General features: G+C 42.2%; 1 protein-coding gene across 33 annotated transcripts in view; it reads left to right on the top strand.

Annotated features, from left to right (window-relative positions):
- The window catches only part of LOC100708363 (protein tyrosine phosphatase receptor type D), a 397,350-nt gene that overhangs the window by 91,338 nt on the left and 288,185 nt on the right, over positions 1-17,827 (top strand). For all 33 annotated transcript variants that reach the window (XM_025906064.1, XM_025906073.1, XM_019352730.2 and 30 more), the window contains exon 4: positions 17,120-17,143. The gene's annotated coding sequence lies outside the window, so the exon portion shown is untranslated. The remainder of the gene's footprint in view (positions 1-17,119; positions 17,144-17,827) is intronic.

The following is a 17,827-nucleotide window of genomic DNA, read 5'->3' as shown; positions in this document are numbered from 1 at the left end:
AGAGCCATGAATGGATGAGGTGGTAGAGTCTGACTGACAGCCAACATTAAGTAGCTGCTCCCCCAACAAACCACAACCGAACCCATCTAAAAGCTGGCAATGATTAAATCATAAGTATATTTCAGGACGAAGGCAGATTTTGTGGCTTTAAGACATAAATGCTCGTTTTGCAGGGAGCATTGTACAGCAGCACTTGCAACAGAGTTTTTTCTTCTCTCATGTTAGCATCCACTGACGTCCACTGCAGTGCACTGACAGTGACATGATTTTTAGTTAGTTAAATACTTGCCATTTCCCCGCGTATTAACAATCATGCAGCATATCACACATATGGTGACAAACACAAGTGAATTGTTATGGATATGTCATATTCCCCAGTACAAGCGTTAATTTGGGCCGACCCACGCACAGGATATCAAGAAATCAATATTGCTTTCCCGTGTCTGTGGCTGCGCTAGGTGGGCCTAATTGAAATGTATGAGGGAGCTTGCTAAATGATCTGTGCAGGCAAGGGAGCCAGAGTGATTGCAAACATATGGAACGGTTCCTTAGACAAGAGAAACATTTGTACAATGCTGTGAGAGAAACAGACACGGGAGCAAAAGAGCGAGAGTAAGAGAAAGAGCGAAAAAAAAAAAGAAAAGAAAGAGCAACAGAGCAGAGGAAAAGGGAGGTTGTTTCATTGCTATGTGACGTTTCTTGGTGTTGATGCAACCGGGCGCAGATGAAAATGCGTTCTGAGGATTTGACGGCGTTTTTCGTTAGACGTCCGTGTTGCTTGGGGAGATACGTAAAGGTGGAAAAGCCTGGGAAATATGTGGGGGTTGGCACATTATCAACCCATTAAAAACAAATTAAGACACAAACATGGAAGTTAACATCTGTTGTTGTTGCATGTCTGCTAAAACACTAAGCTTTGACCTGCGTGAATCTTTCGGGAGTGACTTGTTGGGATTTTGTAGGGAGAAATTGTGTATGTTGCAGGTTTCTGTTGATGATTTCCTCCTTTCCTCTGTCCTCCCACCTTGCTCCCTCACTCCTCCATACATCCATCTCCCTTCCCATGTCTCTCTCTTTCTCTCTCTCTCTAATAAGCTATTGACATTCTGCTTAGTAATGACTGCAAGAATAATGGGTCTTGCATCGTCTAGAATGAGCAATGAGTAGAAGTGGCATTTTCTGAACTCCACAACAGGTAGACATCCAGGCTCGCTCACTTCCAATTGGTCAGTTTAACTGGCTATCTCTTCGAGGTCAAAGCCTTTTGCATGCGATATGGCACAAAGCTTACAACATGATAGTTGTGATAGTCTGGATTAGCAATGTCTCTGATGAAACTTTTTAACATTTCTATTAAAATATGTGTAGCGTTTACACATTTCCTAACTAGCAGTGAAAGGATTATTTTACTACAGCCAACTGGTGATAATGCGTCTTGACAAACATTGCTTGAGGCTACAAACAAGGTTTGAGATACTTGCCCACAGCTTAAGTGAGGTTCATGAGCAAATGTCAAGTGTACTGATATACACCTTGAACATTTCTTTACAAATGGGAATTTCTGTGGATGTAGAACTGCACACAGTCAATGCAAACTGTGTAGCTTTCACTCTTCCCATTGATTATGAACGGCATGAAGGACTTTGTCTACTAAATAATTACCATTGCCATTAAGTAATGAAAAGAAAAAGAAAACAACTTCTCAGCATGACAAATGTTAAGGTCAACTTTCAAATTGCTTTTTTTTGGCATGTGAACATCTTTGAGCTGAGAAGATGCCTTAGCACAAGGATATGACAAAAGAACATCTATTATTCATTTAGTCAATGTATTGACATTGACAGCTCAGGTAAAACATCCGTGTAGGGTCAGGACAAAAAAGCTGCAAGAAATGGAATCTGGGAACAACACAGTTAGGGATAAAAATAAGGTTTCAAAATGAAAAATCTTACTGAGGCTGACAAGTAGAAATCCTGCTGTTTGGAGGAAATGCAGGTTGTCATTTATGTTTTAATGCAAATGCGAGGCGTTCAGGGTTGTCATGATGCTAGAATTTCAAACTCAATACCAAGGAAAATACTTGATAGTCGCTACCTTTTTAGATACGAGGAAACAAGGACTTTTTTTAAGAGGTAGCGGTGGGTTGCCACTGTTTCTTTCTAGTTCCTCGTAGACTTTTCTCTGCTTTAATGTAGAACAGCAGAACACAATACTTTATTTATTAGAACACTGATTCTGTAATCCTGTTGATTTAAGACTTTCTAATAATGTAAAGTATAAAGCTTGATGCCTAGCTCACACAATAATGTTATCGTTCGATTATTAGCTTTAGCCGCTAGCTGCTAGCTTAAACTTAAAAGATAGCTAATGTGGTTATCGGATAATTGCTAACAGTTAAATAGCTAACATTAACATTGCACCAGTGAGGTTAACATTTATGATAACTGTTTAATACCTCAAAGTTGACGAAACAGGCGCTTTACTGACCTTTTGAAATTCCTCATAAAGGGTTTTTTTAGAGTTGAGAACGTTAGCTAGCTAAGTCGCTAGTGAAGCGCTACAAGAGCTGTGTGAAGATGCTTGTTAACTGGCCGAGACAGACAATGCTGTTGGTGTTGATACTGTTGCAAATAGCTTTCTAATCTGATAATCATTTTTAGTATCATTTAGCATCTAGTTTTGATTTTTGTTTCTTTTTTGACAGCCCTGGTGGGAGTGTAAATGGATAGCGTCCTATGAGCAGGAAATTGTAAAGTTTTATATAAAGTACAGTACATGTCACAGAAATAGAAAATTGCAGACATGATAGTTCCCCCTGCTATTTGGGGGATTTCTCCAGTAAATGTTTTCCGCATTCACAAGTATTTTTGAGAAGAGCATGATACAGTCGAGTGTATACTGATGTGGTAATCCATTTGTTTAAATACATCTGACATGTTCATTAAGCTGCTAAGCCACACACTCCCACATTTTTCGCTTTTCTGTCTCAATCCTCCTACTAAAAGCTGCTTTTTCTTCCTGCATTGAGACGGTAATTACCATGCAGTCAACTAAGAGGATGGCAAGCAGAAACACAGCAGCGCTTGTCTGTGGCTGCCTGCCAGCCAAGCTACTTACACTGTGAAGCACACAGTGCCCGGGCACTACGGGCCAGAGTCAGGCTTCATATAACTCTGGCTTCCTGGGCTAATAAAGATCATATCTCTGGCTGTGACTTAGAGTGAACATGATATAGCATGTTGACAGTCTTTGACAGAAGATATGTTTGTAGGCGGCGGAGTTGTAGGTCACTGAAACACAAAAATACAGCAGAGCAGAAAAACAGAAAATAATGCCTCAGGATGATCCATGCAGGCAGGCTAAGTGCATCATTGCACTAAGTGAAATGATGAAACACTTACTGTTACACAGAGCTCTGATCATGATGTACCAACACTCCTAACACTGACAAGTCACAAAATCAGACAGGCCTTGTACCAGACTGTGACATTTTCATGAATTCTGAAAAGAAAATGAAAGGTTCACCACCATCTTTCCACTCCAGGAGCATTCGAGACTCTCTGCCTGTTTGCCCGCCTGCTTTTCAGGCATGTCGCTGCCAACTTGGCATATTACCCAGGCGCTACACTGGTGTCGGCAGTGAGCCATCTCTGCCAGCTCCATGATTGCCATGATCTGGGTCGGCAAGAGTATTACATGGCCACCTGGAAAGAGTCGAACACCTGGACGCAGCTTAGTGCCCAGCTCAGCTATAATACCGGTCTTTTTTTCTGCCAGTAAATGCAAACCTCTCTTTTCTCTCTTCTCTCTTTCACATGGTGCGCACAAGTGATTAAGCATTGTGTAGATCTACTGCTGGTATACAGTAGGTAACATTTTACGAAATCAAAGTGCTCATCAGGGTTTATTGGCCTGCTGAATAAATGGCAGCTAGCTAATGATGCAATCTACCGCAGACTTTCTGCACGTTTTCTTAAAAAGAAAATGTATTTTTTTGTGGCACTATGGGTTGTTGCCTCGTGTGCTTTTTGCTGGGTCAAGTATGTATTACCTTGAGAACGTATGCAGCGGTTACATTTTGAGCAATATCTCCTTGTGTTCGGCACATCCAGAACAAATTAAAGCATTTTCTGTAGCTGCTGAATTTATTGTAGCTCCGTTTAAGCCTAGAAGGAGTTTGAGAAATGTCTTCTTTGTTCACCATTAAGTCTTCTTTTATTTCTCCTTGTATTATAAATCAACAAGCTTTTTTTTTAAATTCAGCACTCAAAGTGCTGAGAGAACCACTTGCGTCCTCGCCAGTGAATGCTTCGTGACAGCACTGTCAGCCCACATTGTGCCAAAACAATCCTCTTGACCTCTGTCACTAAATTTCATTGTCTGTGATGAAATTCTGAATTTATATTTTCTCCTTTTTTATTAAGATTTTTGCAGAGGCTTAACCTGTCTTTTCTTATCTTGACGCTTAACTCAGACTGGGAGGATCAATTTGCCGCATCGTTCAAATAAATCTGCCCTTTTGCGTACGTTCACTAATAAGTGACCCTTAGCTTGGCCCTAGCAATTGCTACTCTTTCTGTGTTTGTTATCTGGTTAAGGAGCAAACAAAGACAACTTGTTTCGGGTTACGCATAAGTAATCAGATATAATCATACTGTTATCGTCATGTATGCCCCCCTTACTATAAATCCTAGAAGATAAAACTCAAATTGTAGGATACGAATTCACGGATATATACTGCCCCAAGACAGGTCTTGTCCTTTGTTGGAGCACACTCTATTTATATCACATAATTCACTTAAAAAAAAAAGGAGGGGGGGCCTATTCGCCTTCTCGGGACAACCGGTATTCATTAAAAATGGTTCCCCTTCGGTAAGTTCAAGAGTCACAACTCACAAACAGCAGGATATAAAATCATGCCTAAGACAGCCTGAAGAGGTAAAACGTCTGACTTTTTTGTGATCTTGACAATGGATGTCACTGGAGGCCATCAAATCCAGACAGCTCTCACAAACGTATTCGGCAAAGCATCCCAGCTGGTCCTTCCAAATCATCTGCAGCATTGTGGCTGTTGGAGGGGGCAGGAAAAAAAGAAAGAAACGGACAGAGATTCGAACACTGATTCAACACAGATGCTCAGGACTGATAGGGACAGTTGCAGGTGAGTGACAGTGCATTCAGTACAACGCGAACAACATGGAAAGGTCATGGCAGTAAAGAGTGTCGATAAACAAAACAACACCGCTGCCCTGCAAACGAGGCAGCAGAATCTGACTCATAGCGAAGAATTTGTGCTAATTACTAGACCTGTGGGTGGTTCTTAGTGGGAAATGTCCACTGCTTATGTGTGCTCATATAAGCAATCAATGGCTTTAATTAGACTATTAGGTGGGATTGGGTCCCAGCAGACTACTTCCAAGTCTTAAGCAGTCTTATTGTTTATCTTGCTGATTGCTGAAAGTGCAGCACGCTGGGAGGTTGGAGTATTGTGACTATTGATGTTGTTTGGTTAGATCTTACACGTGAGAGAAGAAGGTTTGCCTGACTCGATGTTTGGTTAGTAATGGCTACTGCAAACATATGTTGCTGCTTTTTCTCGCCGTCGACTAGTTAGACCTAAAGTCTGTTCATGTTAAAAGAGAGTTCTGTCACCTTGCTGTTGCCAATTGCTTGCTCAAAGGGAATCAGTGGATTGGGTTTAAGGTTTTGTAAGGTCTTGACCTCATAATAAAAGTGCATTGACTGGACTAATGTTGTGATTTGGCATTTTATTCATCGTTGGAGGGGTAGTGGGAGATATATTTTGGCTTTTTTGATGTAGATGAATCGTCATGACTTTGTGTTTCTCAGCTATTCATATACGGCCAGATTTACTCAAAATACCGGTGGGTGTGGCTAATTTTACAGGTGAGGCTGCCCTAATTTCTAAACCCAGGCACAGTCAACTTATTTCATTACAAAGTGCAAAAAAAAAAAGAATTGAATGCGTTATATAATCAGTTTGTGTGGTTGATTTAAATATTCTCCTATATATTGCATACAAATGCATACAAATTGCATACAAATGCAACAGGGTTAGTCGTAAAAAATCCCACCTCTTGCATGTAACCTTGTCACTATTTTTTATACCAAAGCCCAATTTGCGCTGGAGCAGGGCATTAATAAATCTGGCCTCAAAATTTCATATAATATCAGGCAGGTTAAGAATTTCAAATGTGGAGAACTGGAAGAATTTTTCATATACAGTTTTGAACAGATCTTCATTGTTTCTATCAGGATAATATCTCTAGATTTCATAAATGTCTTACTGAAAGTTTAATGGCTAAATATAATATTCAATACAAATATTCATGGATCTCTAGGAATGAATTGCAGTAACTCAAGTGGTTCAGTCTCTGCCCACACTCACTCTCAATAGACTGTTTAGGGCTAACCATTAAATGTGAAATAGTAGCAAATTAGTAACATCTTTGCTAGCATGGTAGCATCCTTATATATATACATATATATATATATATATTTATAAGTATAACAGTGCTTATTCCAAAAATCCACTGTACCAAATTATATTTTCACAGCGTAGACTCACTTTTGCTTTCATTGAAGATAACAATATGATACCAGAATTCAGTGGGTAAAGCAATATCTCCCTATGCATAAATTCATATTTCTCTAGTGTTATGTTTTGAAGGGGTGAACCTTTAGTCTCTGTTTTCTTACTCTGCACAATTCTGTCTTTACGTTCTCCTGAATTTTGTTCCATTATCCCCGCCAATTTCTTTTCGAGGTGCAGTGTAAGCCGAATGTGGCCTTTTCCTTCAACCGCTACGGCAGACTTGTAGATCCAATAACACTGAGTTTACTGAGCAAACATGCTGAAAAAACACTGTGGCGCTTCCCCATCTTCATATTCAATATTCCACATCACGCAGATTCACTGACCCCTCAGAACTGAAACGCTGTGAAATAGGAAACCCTAATGCCGGTATAATTTTCAGTAGCCTTTTATCTTGAAGAGTTGGATTTTTATATAAGCAAGCAGGGTGACACGAAGAGGGATTTTCAGTGCTAGTTTTTATTCAGCAAGGAAAAATAAAAATGAGGTATACAAAGAAGGAGAGAAACACCTGCAAAGCAGGATAGGTAATAAGGAGGGTGGGGTGGGGGGGGTTCATAAGGAGGCTATTACAGAAAGTGACAAAAAGGGCTCGAGGTGAAAGAGCCAGTGAGGAAGAGAGAGGGAAGAGTGTCATAGCTGAAAAGTGTGTGGATGATATAATAACTTCATGCATGTTTAAGCAGAGAGGAAACACGAGTTAAAAGCTCAGAGAATGAGGGACCCAGTGCCCAGCCAGAGCAATGACACCTGGTGCAAAAGCCGTTCATGGTCCTCAGAAGATACATCCAACTGATTCAATCCTCTCACACCAAGTGTATCATATCTGATAAACTAGAGTTTTAGATTTTTTGAGACTTATATATGATCAGTGTGATTTTTCCCCTCTCCATAAAGCCTAAATAAGTTGCAAGATAATTTTTTAAAGCAATAACTTGCAAAAAAAACCAAAAACCCAAACAATGCTGACTGTAGCAAATATGATACTAATTAAATCTCATATATGCAAATAATATTAAATTAACTAAATTCACAAGGTTCAATAAACACTCTGTTTTCAACACATGTAAATATTCGGGCAGTTATTTCATGGTCCAGGCTTCTCTGTAACCATGATTTTGACATTTGTGAGTTGATGTAAAAACACTGGTATATATTAGAGATGAACTGCAATAATTAAAGGTTTTCATCTGTCAGGTGAATTTTTTAATACTTTGCAATGCCTTTAGGTTTTTTCTTAAATATTTCCATCAGCCTCGAGTGTTTAGCACTAATGTGCAAGCGCTAATGAAGGAGATTAGTTGAAAAATAAAGCAAGAAGACTTTACCATTGATTGATAGCTCCTCAAATAATGAACAGTAGCTGATTACTGACTGACAGCCGCTTACCGAGTCCTGAAAGTGGTCATTAGTTGCATCAAAGTAAAAGTTTGGAATCAGACACCTGGTTATACAGTTGAGTTGTATAGTGCGTAAAAGATAAATATATTGTGCTCTGTGCTTATACTCCGTCTGTCCTTCACTATCTCTCATTGTCATACACACACGCACACAGACTCCTCTCGTCTCACCGGGGAAAATATCCACTGTCAGTGCGAAAAATGGAGTGGAACAGATGGCATCAGAATGATTGAAACCACCTACAATGGTTCCCGCAACTTCCCTGTCTTTCTCTCTCTCTCCCTCACTCGTCGACCGCTTTCTCCCTCTCTACCTGCCCGCTCCCGCGTTCTTGCCCAGCTACACCCAAGCCTTTTCAGTGCCATCCAGTATCACAGCTCTTGCCAAAGAGGCTCAGGCTCAGTGGAAGCCCCACGGCACTACACAAAGTCAGCCAAGAGGAGAAAGAGAGGCGGGAGAACGGGAGAGAAGAAGAAGCGTGGAGGGGAGGAGGACGCAGGGGTTCGGCTTTTTTATTTCTCCACCTGTTTGAGATTTTTTCCCCCTGTGTTATTTTCAGCCCCTCTATTTTTGGATCGCCGCACTGCTTCCAACAACTTGAAATCACGAAACAGCCGAAACGTTCGCTGTCACGCACGTGATCTTTTGCTCCTTAAGCAGCTGAAATAAGTTTCAGTAACAAGAGAGAGAGTTCCTCCCCCCGCCCCCACTCTTCCTTTTTCTCACCCCCGCCGCCAGCCCCTCCCTCCGGCCCCACCTTACCTCATCACACCTCCCCAACAGCAGGCTGGTTTGCTGAGCGCCAGTCATGTAAATGAGATAGTTAGCAGATCAAAAGGCATGGAGAGGAATTTTTAATAGCAGAAGAGGTGTTGATTAGTGTCAGGGAAGGGGAGACGAGGCAAAGTGCAGGCAGCCTCTATTACACCCCAATGCTTTGAGGCATATGGTAAAGTGAGCGAGCGTCGACGCATCTGTGTACACTGATGTGAAGGGGGAAAAAAAAGACAAAGCAAAGGAAATGTCTATGCGTGCTTATTTTCGCATGCATTTCCAGCATACCTGCAGACATTCGCCAGTGATGACGCTGCGCGCGTGTGTGTGTGTGTCTTGGCATCAAAGTGTGTGTGTGTGCCTTCCCTCCGGGAGATGATTGTTAATGCATAATACATAGCTCCATATTTCCGACTATAACAGCAATAATGTTGGTGCGCTGAGTTTATGAAGAGGAGATCAGGTGTAGGAGAAAGTGATTACAGGGCATAAACACCCCTACTCATATTGCTTCATTGTGAGTAAGTAACTGGCACCAGAGAGTGCGCCAGAGACCGTGCTGATCAAACGCTTGACAAGAGCCTGACTTTTGGTAGTTATAGAGAAGTGACACGGATTAACGAGGAAGTGTCGGACAAGGAGGCCTAAACGCTCCAAATGTGCATTAAATTCCGACATATTAATGAGGATGATCTGGCTTGGCTATGCTTATTTGTATATATTCAGTTGGCATCAGCAACTGAGGTTTATCGCTGTAATCGGTCAGTAATACACTGCATGTAATTGTGGAGTTAATTATACTTTAGCTTGACACTTAGCAATTAGTGTAGCATTTTTAATTAGCCCTCTAAGGGATTGTTTTTTAAAAAAAAAATATTTTATAAGCATCACGCTTACATAACATTTTGCCATTTGCCAGAGAAATGTGTGACTGCTGCCAGCAGTCTTTATCTCTGAATCTAAATTTGAATGGAACCTTTAGATAAGGTCTAGGAATAAATAAATAGCAGTTCAAAGCTGGCATATCACTGGCCTTCAATCTGTGTCCAGGGGCTCGCCCGCTTGCTTTTGCCTGTGTCAGAATTTTCATCTTCCCGTGCTCCCCAGCTGCACGACACCCTACCTCTCGCTCGCGCAGATGGCAGAGGGGTCGAAGCGCTTTAATGAATTTTCAAAGGAGCTACGTCGGCAATATTAAAAGAAGCCCCCAAACTTAAACACGTCTGACCCGAGTCACGCACGCACGCACGACTACACGCAGACCGCCCTAACGTGCGAATGGATGCAATCCCCAAATATACAACGCGCAGACATTAATATTACTCGTCGTTGCGAGCCAATAACATCCACAAACACAAAGAGAGGAAAATACCACATCCTCCGCGCTGTGGCGGACGTTCTTAATTAACTCCATTAGAATGACAGGCACCCGCTGGAGGGTCAAAGGTCACTTTTAATGATGAGCTTACATATGGCAGCCACCATGTTGCCTTGCAAGGGAAACGAGCAACGCTTCTGCTGATCCATCTGTCCCGTGGTAATGACTGCACCTGGCCTCACACGGGCCAACGCACACAGGTAAACGGCGCTCGCAGAAGTAGCTCAGCTCGCCGAGAGAAACACAATTAAAAAGCAATAAGCCCGCTCACATCTTGCAGCCACATTGTTTACTCATTATGTCTAATTATCTGTTTGAGTCAGAGATTTAAGGAACTCCTTCGTACAAGCTCCTCAGATAGTCGGCGTGAGCGTTTAGCGTGCAACGGGGCCGTAAATGACTGTGATCTTTAGACCTGAAGAATTTCAATTGGAAATGCAGTCAATTGTGAGGCGTGTCCTCGTGACCTGCGGTAATGGTGAAGTGTCAAACATCATTAAAGTCTCTCTCTTTGAGCTTCTCCAGCTCACACCATAGCCTAAAGTAACAGCTCCAAACCCGGGTTTTTTTTTAGCTGGCCTTGATCGCGCCGGTCGACATACGAGTGCCTGTAGGGTTTCCCCCCTCCCGTCTTCACAAGTGGCTGATATGAAGGGCCAAGCCGGCGCCGCACTGCTAGAGGCATCAAGGCTATTGCCGCTCCCTCGTTTTATTTCTTCCTTTCTACTCTGTCCTTCCCTCTACTTCTCCCCAGGCAAGAGAGTCTTTATCCCACCTCTACGTAGCTGAACTCAGGGTCAGGACTCAGCATAGAGCCCACGGGTCTATGATCTCCCAACTTCTGATCACTCATCAAGGTCTGCCAGGCTGAATTCTTGAAAAAAGCCGCATTTGAAAAAGTCCCTTAAATCCCTTCAGTGCTTCGTTTTCTTTCTTTCTTTCTTTTTTTTAAACACAAGAGGGTGGGCAAAGCCCCCAGGAAGATACATCAGACATGTGGCTACATTTGAGTTAGCTCTGTTATGTCATTCATTTTTTTTTTTATTGTGCTTTTCAAGCATAGCAGGTAAAACTGGGAATAAACATGGGATCTCTCTCTTCTCTTTTTTTACAATGTTTTTGCAGTCTGTTGAAACTCTCTAACAAATGTGTCAAAATTATAATTGTTTCAGGAAAAAAAGAGCCATCTATTAGTAATTAGTCTACTTTGACTCCCGCCTGACCCGGAGGCGGGGGTGGAGGGTGGGGGGGTGGATGAGAGGATAGTAATAAAGATTTGGGATTGAGATATACCGAGCACGGCACTTCAAAAAAGAAGACAGCTGGAACAGAAACAGAACATCTGCTGCTGTGCTAACATAAGCATACCTCACTCCCGTACTGTCATGCCTGAGCAGCCTTTAAACCGGACAGCCCCGAGTCTGACAACTGCCTGATGAAGTTTGGAGTTTCTGTAACTGCGCTCATCAAGCTGTCACTCACAAAGTACTTATTCACACCTCAACTCGGATAGAGATTAAAAACAAGTGAGCAATATTTTATTTTATTTTATGTTTTTTTTTAGTAGGAGAACAGCCTCGGTTCTGGAGCCGATCTGGCTTTTCGTCTGACTTGTGTAAACTTCTAGATACTTCCACAGTCTGTGCGAGCCCAGGCCATCTGTAGCCTCTGTCATGGCTTCTCTAATTGTTTGTTGCGACACACACGCACAAAAAAAAGAAGTAATGTTTATTTCAGCTCAGATGGAAGAGTGTGAGCGCTCTCTCTCTGCATCGCTGATAACGAGGCAGCAGCGTTCCCGTCTCCTGCCGTATCTTCTTCGCACCTTTTTTCCCTTTTTCTCTCTGCGTCGGAGCCTTTTCGCAGCTAGCTGGAGCATGGCCAACCAGAGCCATTTTGTCCCATTATGTGGTACTGTAAAAAAACAGCTGCTCTCATTCCACACTGGTGAATAGGTTAAATGGTGACACAAGAAGCAGGGCCTTTTTTGTCATGGTCTAAATTGACCGACAACAGGCGCTTGAGGTTTCACTGTTCCTTCTCGGCTGCCTTCCAGCTCCATTGCTTTTGATTTCCAATTAGCGGGCACTCACTCCTGTAGCCGATTTGAGGAGAGTGAGCTTTCCCTTGCTCTCTCTTGCTGTTACTCTCGCTTTCTGTGTGCATGTGTGTATTGCCTTGTGCCCCTGAGAAAAAGTGGAGCTGTTTATTTGTGGGGGGGGGGGATGTCTGACTCGCTGATTAACTGCAATTAATCTGAAAAGGTGCCCTGTGGAACTAGACGAAAGAGGAACAGGGGATAGGGTGGTGGGTAGTTTGATTTCCTGGTCAGTATAGGTCCCATTAGCAAATGCAGTAACATACTGTTTTAACAATAATACCTTTTCTATGTACAAGGCACCCAATACCATTATACTGTGCATAAGCTGCAAGAATACTGCAGCATGTTACATGTCACATTTTAGAGTATTTGAAACAGGAAACATAGATAATTACAGAGGAAATAATATTTACAATAAGAGGTACAGTAATAGATACATATCAAGTCAAACTGTTGCTTTTCCTCCTCCTTACCTGACCCGAGAGACACATTTTCCCAATCACCTTTATTCGCCCATCTACGAGAGGCTGAAAATTGGCAATAAAGGTTCGTACAGAATTTCTAGTGGCTGCTAGAGGATAATTTAGCCACAAGTTATTTAGCAATTTGATCAGACCTTTACAGATTTACTGCGGCGGTTGGTGTTAAGAGATAGAAGTCTTAATCTTTAAGGGTTTTAAGGCTTGATCTGCAGAGGGCAAATCTTTTCTAGATAGTCATTTGGCTGATAATGTTTGATTTATCATTGTTGGAATTAGTACTGTGAGAGATCCATGAATCAGATTGAAACCACATCACTGTAATATTGAGCTAATGTAGCTAAGTAGATGTGGTCGTGTTGTTTTGTTGGTAAAAAAAAAAGAAAAACCAAAGCTCCTCTGATTCCCCCCCAAAAAACAGCAGTGTTGTCTGTGATGTGGTGCACTATGAGATGAATGACAAAATTCAACACTGGCAGCGTGAAACAGAGTCTCTCTCGGGGAAACTGATGTCCTTGTCCAAGAGCTGCCAAATCTCAGAGGACGCACCATACTGTATCCCACACCAAAAATCCCACCAAAGGCAGATGATGCCTCTTTACCCTTTATCCAAGAATTTGGATTAAACTTAATCTTTGGCACCATTGTTTCTCTGCACACCAACAATTCATTATGAAATGAGACTGTGTTCATAGTGCAGCTACTTTGACAATCCTGAAAACCACTTTTTGAGCTCCGGAGATTTGAGTCAACAGCAAATATGTGAAGCTTCACCTAACGCAGGTGATAACCACAATGTTGTCTGACATTGTCTAAGTTCACTAGAAGCTAGAGCAATTTGTAGTATTAGTTTTTGGCTAGGTTTAGACCTTCTGAAATACAAGACATATTCACACTACAGTAAAAACAGGATGGCAACCTTCTTGTGACTAGAAAAAATGGGTTATTGCCCAGAGACAGGAGTGAATTTTTTTCCTATTTGGCGACTGATTGCAATTAGCTGTGGCAGACACTTTTGATTGCAAGGCCTTTGCACAGGTCGCCTGGTGGAAGGCAGTCTGTCTCCAAACACTCCAACATAGACTGACTGCAGTCCCTCTGAGGCAGTTTAGTGATTCAGTCTTAGTCAGTGTGCACTGATGAGCCCACATTGTCTGCAAGGCCTCTCTTTACAACAGCCCAGTTGACTTAATTAGCTGTGTTTTGGTGATATTCCTATATAAAAGCGACATTGCCAAGCAGCTATGTCATTGCCATCCTGCAGCACCTATGTCAGAATTTGTTTCAAATCTAGTAGTTAATATGAATTTCTGTTTAATGTGAATTTCAATGACATACCTGAGATTTGTGCTCATTTATCACAGTAAATGATGTATTATCACAAACAGATTACATGCAATTACTATTTTGACTTTCTTATTGTGGTTTTATTGCCTTCTTGACGCAACAAGCTCACTTTGAAAATGGCATCGGGCCGCGAGGGGTTGCAGAATTAGTCCCTGTACTTGAAGTAACTATTTCAAAGATAACAAGATGACAATGTTTCACGATAGTTTTGTTCTCATACCACCTGTTTTCCCGGGTGTGACTGTAGGATGAAAGACTACGGAAAGTTGCTAAATCTGGCAAGAAAGTTGTGAAGTTTGCAACAGCAAAGTGAACTAAAGCTGCTGTGATTATCGCTGCTTTGAGTAAGAAGTTTCTCTGGTGAAAAGAGATGATAAATATTTCTATTTTGTGAATTTACTCAATAAAACAGTTTGACGTATGAAGTGAACATACGTCTGTGTACTTAAAAAAGATGTGCAGACAACAAAAATGTGCATGACAGATTTGCATGTGCAATGGTACAAAGTGCAAAGATCCTGGAATAAATATGGAGCGTATAACTGGCAACTCCTGTATTTATACACCTATAGACTTGAAACAATGAAAGCTTAAAATGTCAACAGGACTCTTTGCGAAATACACTCATTTTCTGCTAATTCTTGAAGCTATTTTGGTACAAGTGATGTCATAGCGAGCTGCCACCACAACCACAAAGAAACAAAACAGAGAAAAAGAAACCAAAAGAAAAGAAGCTTGAATTTAAAAGAAAACGTAAAAGGGTTCACGGTGAGGCTGCCAGTTGCTCATCAAAGCAAAGCTATTTCTTCTTTATTGCAATGGCTAGTCAAGGCTTAACTTAAAAGGAGCCCGGGCCTTCACTAAAGACCCACGTTGGTGCTGTGACATGCTCACTATGCCACATCACAGAGGCTTTTTGTAATTCCCCCAGTACTGACCACTCCAAACATACCCAAATCCCTCTTGTCAACAGAGAAAAGACAACACGAGGAACAGACTTCTCAGCTTCTTTCTTTTTATTTGACTTGTCAAAAGTTTCCATATCGTGTTGTGGGTTCTACACAGCATAACTAAGACCTTGGAAGCAGCTTATCTGCTTAAAACAGGAGGGTGAGAGAGGGTGAAAAAAGTGTCTTAGTCTTCCATCTATTTCCTGGTTCACAGAGTGGGTTTATTGAAGCCACCAGAGCTTCAGTTTCTCCCTCTAGATTCTCCCTACACCATACCCACTAGTCTAATCCACTTAGGCCCACGCTACCTCCACTAGTTTTGATTGGCTGGGCATCCTAAATTTCCACCACAGGACTCAGAAGAAGAAAAAAATCAATAATCTTCACTGCACTGCAAAAAGTCTCTCTGTGAAAAACACAGGAATGTGGAATAGCTGAGAGCGTAGGAGTTCACCTGTCCTTCCTGACAAAGTACAGTCATCTAACTGTACGCGCTCCATTGTTCTCAAGCATTTGCACTTCATTGCAAAATGCGCCACATGTAAACATTTGCCACAACAACTGTATCTTTTACATTTTCGTTGTTGCCTATTACTGGCATGGCTCGGTCTCTCACTTTCTCCCAAAACTGATGCTAATGCCGTTGAAACCCCAGGTGCTTCTCCGCGGCGCTTCAAGTCCGACATCAGTCCCTGCTACCCCCCTTCCCCAGGGTCCAATTTTCCTGGCATGAAGCTTCAAGGTCCTCAGCTGAGCTCTCTGTTTAGCAACAACAGTAGCAGCGAGCACGGATGTGTGTCAGGCGGAATGGTAATGAGCGTCCCAGAGATTGAACCCCAGTCTTCCTCCCCCCTTTTTGCCTGAAAATAGATTTGTTCTCACGCACAAAACAGATATTGCAATCACATTCACTTGTTGTTGATCCCCGTGGGGATTTGCTGCATCCCCACCAAAAATGTAAATGAATGCAGGGAGTTTAGGGGGCTGAGGGGGCGGGGATAGAAATCATCGGTGATAAATCATATTACCCGCAAATTCTGCTTAGCAACAAAACCAGACTGCACTGTAAGCAACAGCAACTCCGAATTAGTCCTGAGTCTACTATTTCCCTCACACTATTCCCTGTTATTGTCAGCTCACTCCATTTCCGTGTTTTATTGCACATTTACAAGAAAGCAAAACTGTGCTTTAGAAGAGTACATTCGTACAGGGACCACTTCCGATGTTAAAAAAAAAAAAAAGCACGGTGTAATGGAAATCCAGGATATATTTCTCAGCATGGTGGAATGTTAGTACAGGAAAGTAGAGGGGAGGGCTGGGGACCAGGCCTATCTCAATACCCCTTTCTGTAACTCATGGGAATGTCAGGTAGCAGTGACTAGTGAAGATGTGGCTAAATGGTGGCCTTTTTTTGGCGTGCTGCCTGGGGTCTTTGTGGCACGCACAAGACTGCAAGGCTGCCATTTTATTACGCCTTCAGAACCTTGGATGTCCGCTGTCGGACTAACAAGCTCGGGGAAGTGTAGTAAAAGGTCCAGGACATAGGGTGAGAGATATCTGAGGGCTACTTAATTACCTCAGAGACATATGGAGAGAGAGCGAGGAACACTCTGGGTGTGGATTTGTGTGAGCACATTTGTTTGTTCTGTGGTTATGTTACACTAGTGGGGGAACGAAAGAAGAAAAAAAAAGGCGATGACTCGCAGGTAATGGATTGGGTTTCTGCTTACATAATTTCTGCCTCCACCTTTAAAATTTTGAAACACTGACAAATATTAATGCAAGTTGTGCAAACTCGGGATCCTCGGGGGAGACTATCTCAGACGTTTCATGTCCCTCGATTAATAAATGACGTCCCCCTCTCTTGACACAGCCTATTCTTAACCCCCCGACTCTGTACAATGCTGGGAGACTATCATTTTTCAGGGTAGCCGGAGACAGCCTCAGCCTGCGTTGAAGTTTAGCTTGCTGTACATTGTAATTTGCTGACGTTTCTTCTTCTTTTTTCTCTCTTTCTCTCCTCCTCACCCCCCTCTTCCCCTTTCCCCCTTTTCCCAAATGATTTGCTTACAGATGTGACCAACCATTCCACACTAGGTAAGACTTGTTTCATTTTTTATAGCACTATTCCCCAGAGTGAGAGTGCTGTTTGAGTTGTCATGTGTCTATGGAAGTGATGCAAATGCATGAATATAGAAAACGGGTTAGGTGGTGGGTGGGGTGGGGCTTGGGAAGAGCCAACGCAAAACCGAGATGCTGATGTTTGCCCAGTAAGGTACGCAATGCCCTGCAATCCCCACCCATCCCATTTTCCCATATGTGTGCATGAGAATACACAATGGTGGCTTTCTCTGGCAAGCGGATTGTGTGCTCTGTGCCTTCAATTTGAGTTTTATTCAAATGAGAATCAAACGTCCCAGATTGTTCAAAGAATACGCCGGCAGTGTTGACTTAAACAAGCATCGAACGGATGGTGTTTGTTTCCACACTGTGGTGAGTGTGTGGAAATCTCACATGTGCTAAGCTGTGAACCCCTATGCTGTTTTGCGACTCCACGTGTCAACATGAAACCGCTGGTAGCGTGGACAGTGGCCATGTAGCGAGAGAAACCTGGATTTCTTGTTCCCGGAATTAACTTTCCTCTGAAAGTTCATCCATGCTCCAACTTTTTTCTCTTTTTTTAAGGTGGTCCGCCATGTACTGAAGAGCTGAAAAGGACAAAAGTTTCAAACCTTCAAGTTTTTATACTTGGTAAAAAGACTTGGAGCAGTTTTACACTCT

The sequence above is a fragment of the Oreochromis niloticus genome, linkage group LG3, assembly GCF_001858045.2.
Source record: "Oreochromis niloticus isolate F11D_XX linkage group LG3, O_niloticus_UMD_NMBU, whole genome shotgun sequence".
NCBI classification, from domain to species: domain Eukaryota; kingdom Metazoa; phylum Chordata; class Actinopteri; order Cichliformes; family Cichlidae; genus Oreochromis; species Oreochromis niloticus.
The sequence above is the reverse complement of the archived record's forward strand: the minus strand, read 5'-3'. Positions and strand labels throughout refer to the sequence as shown.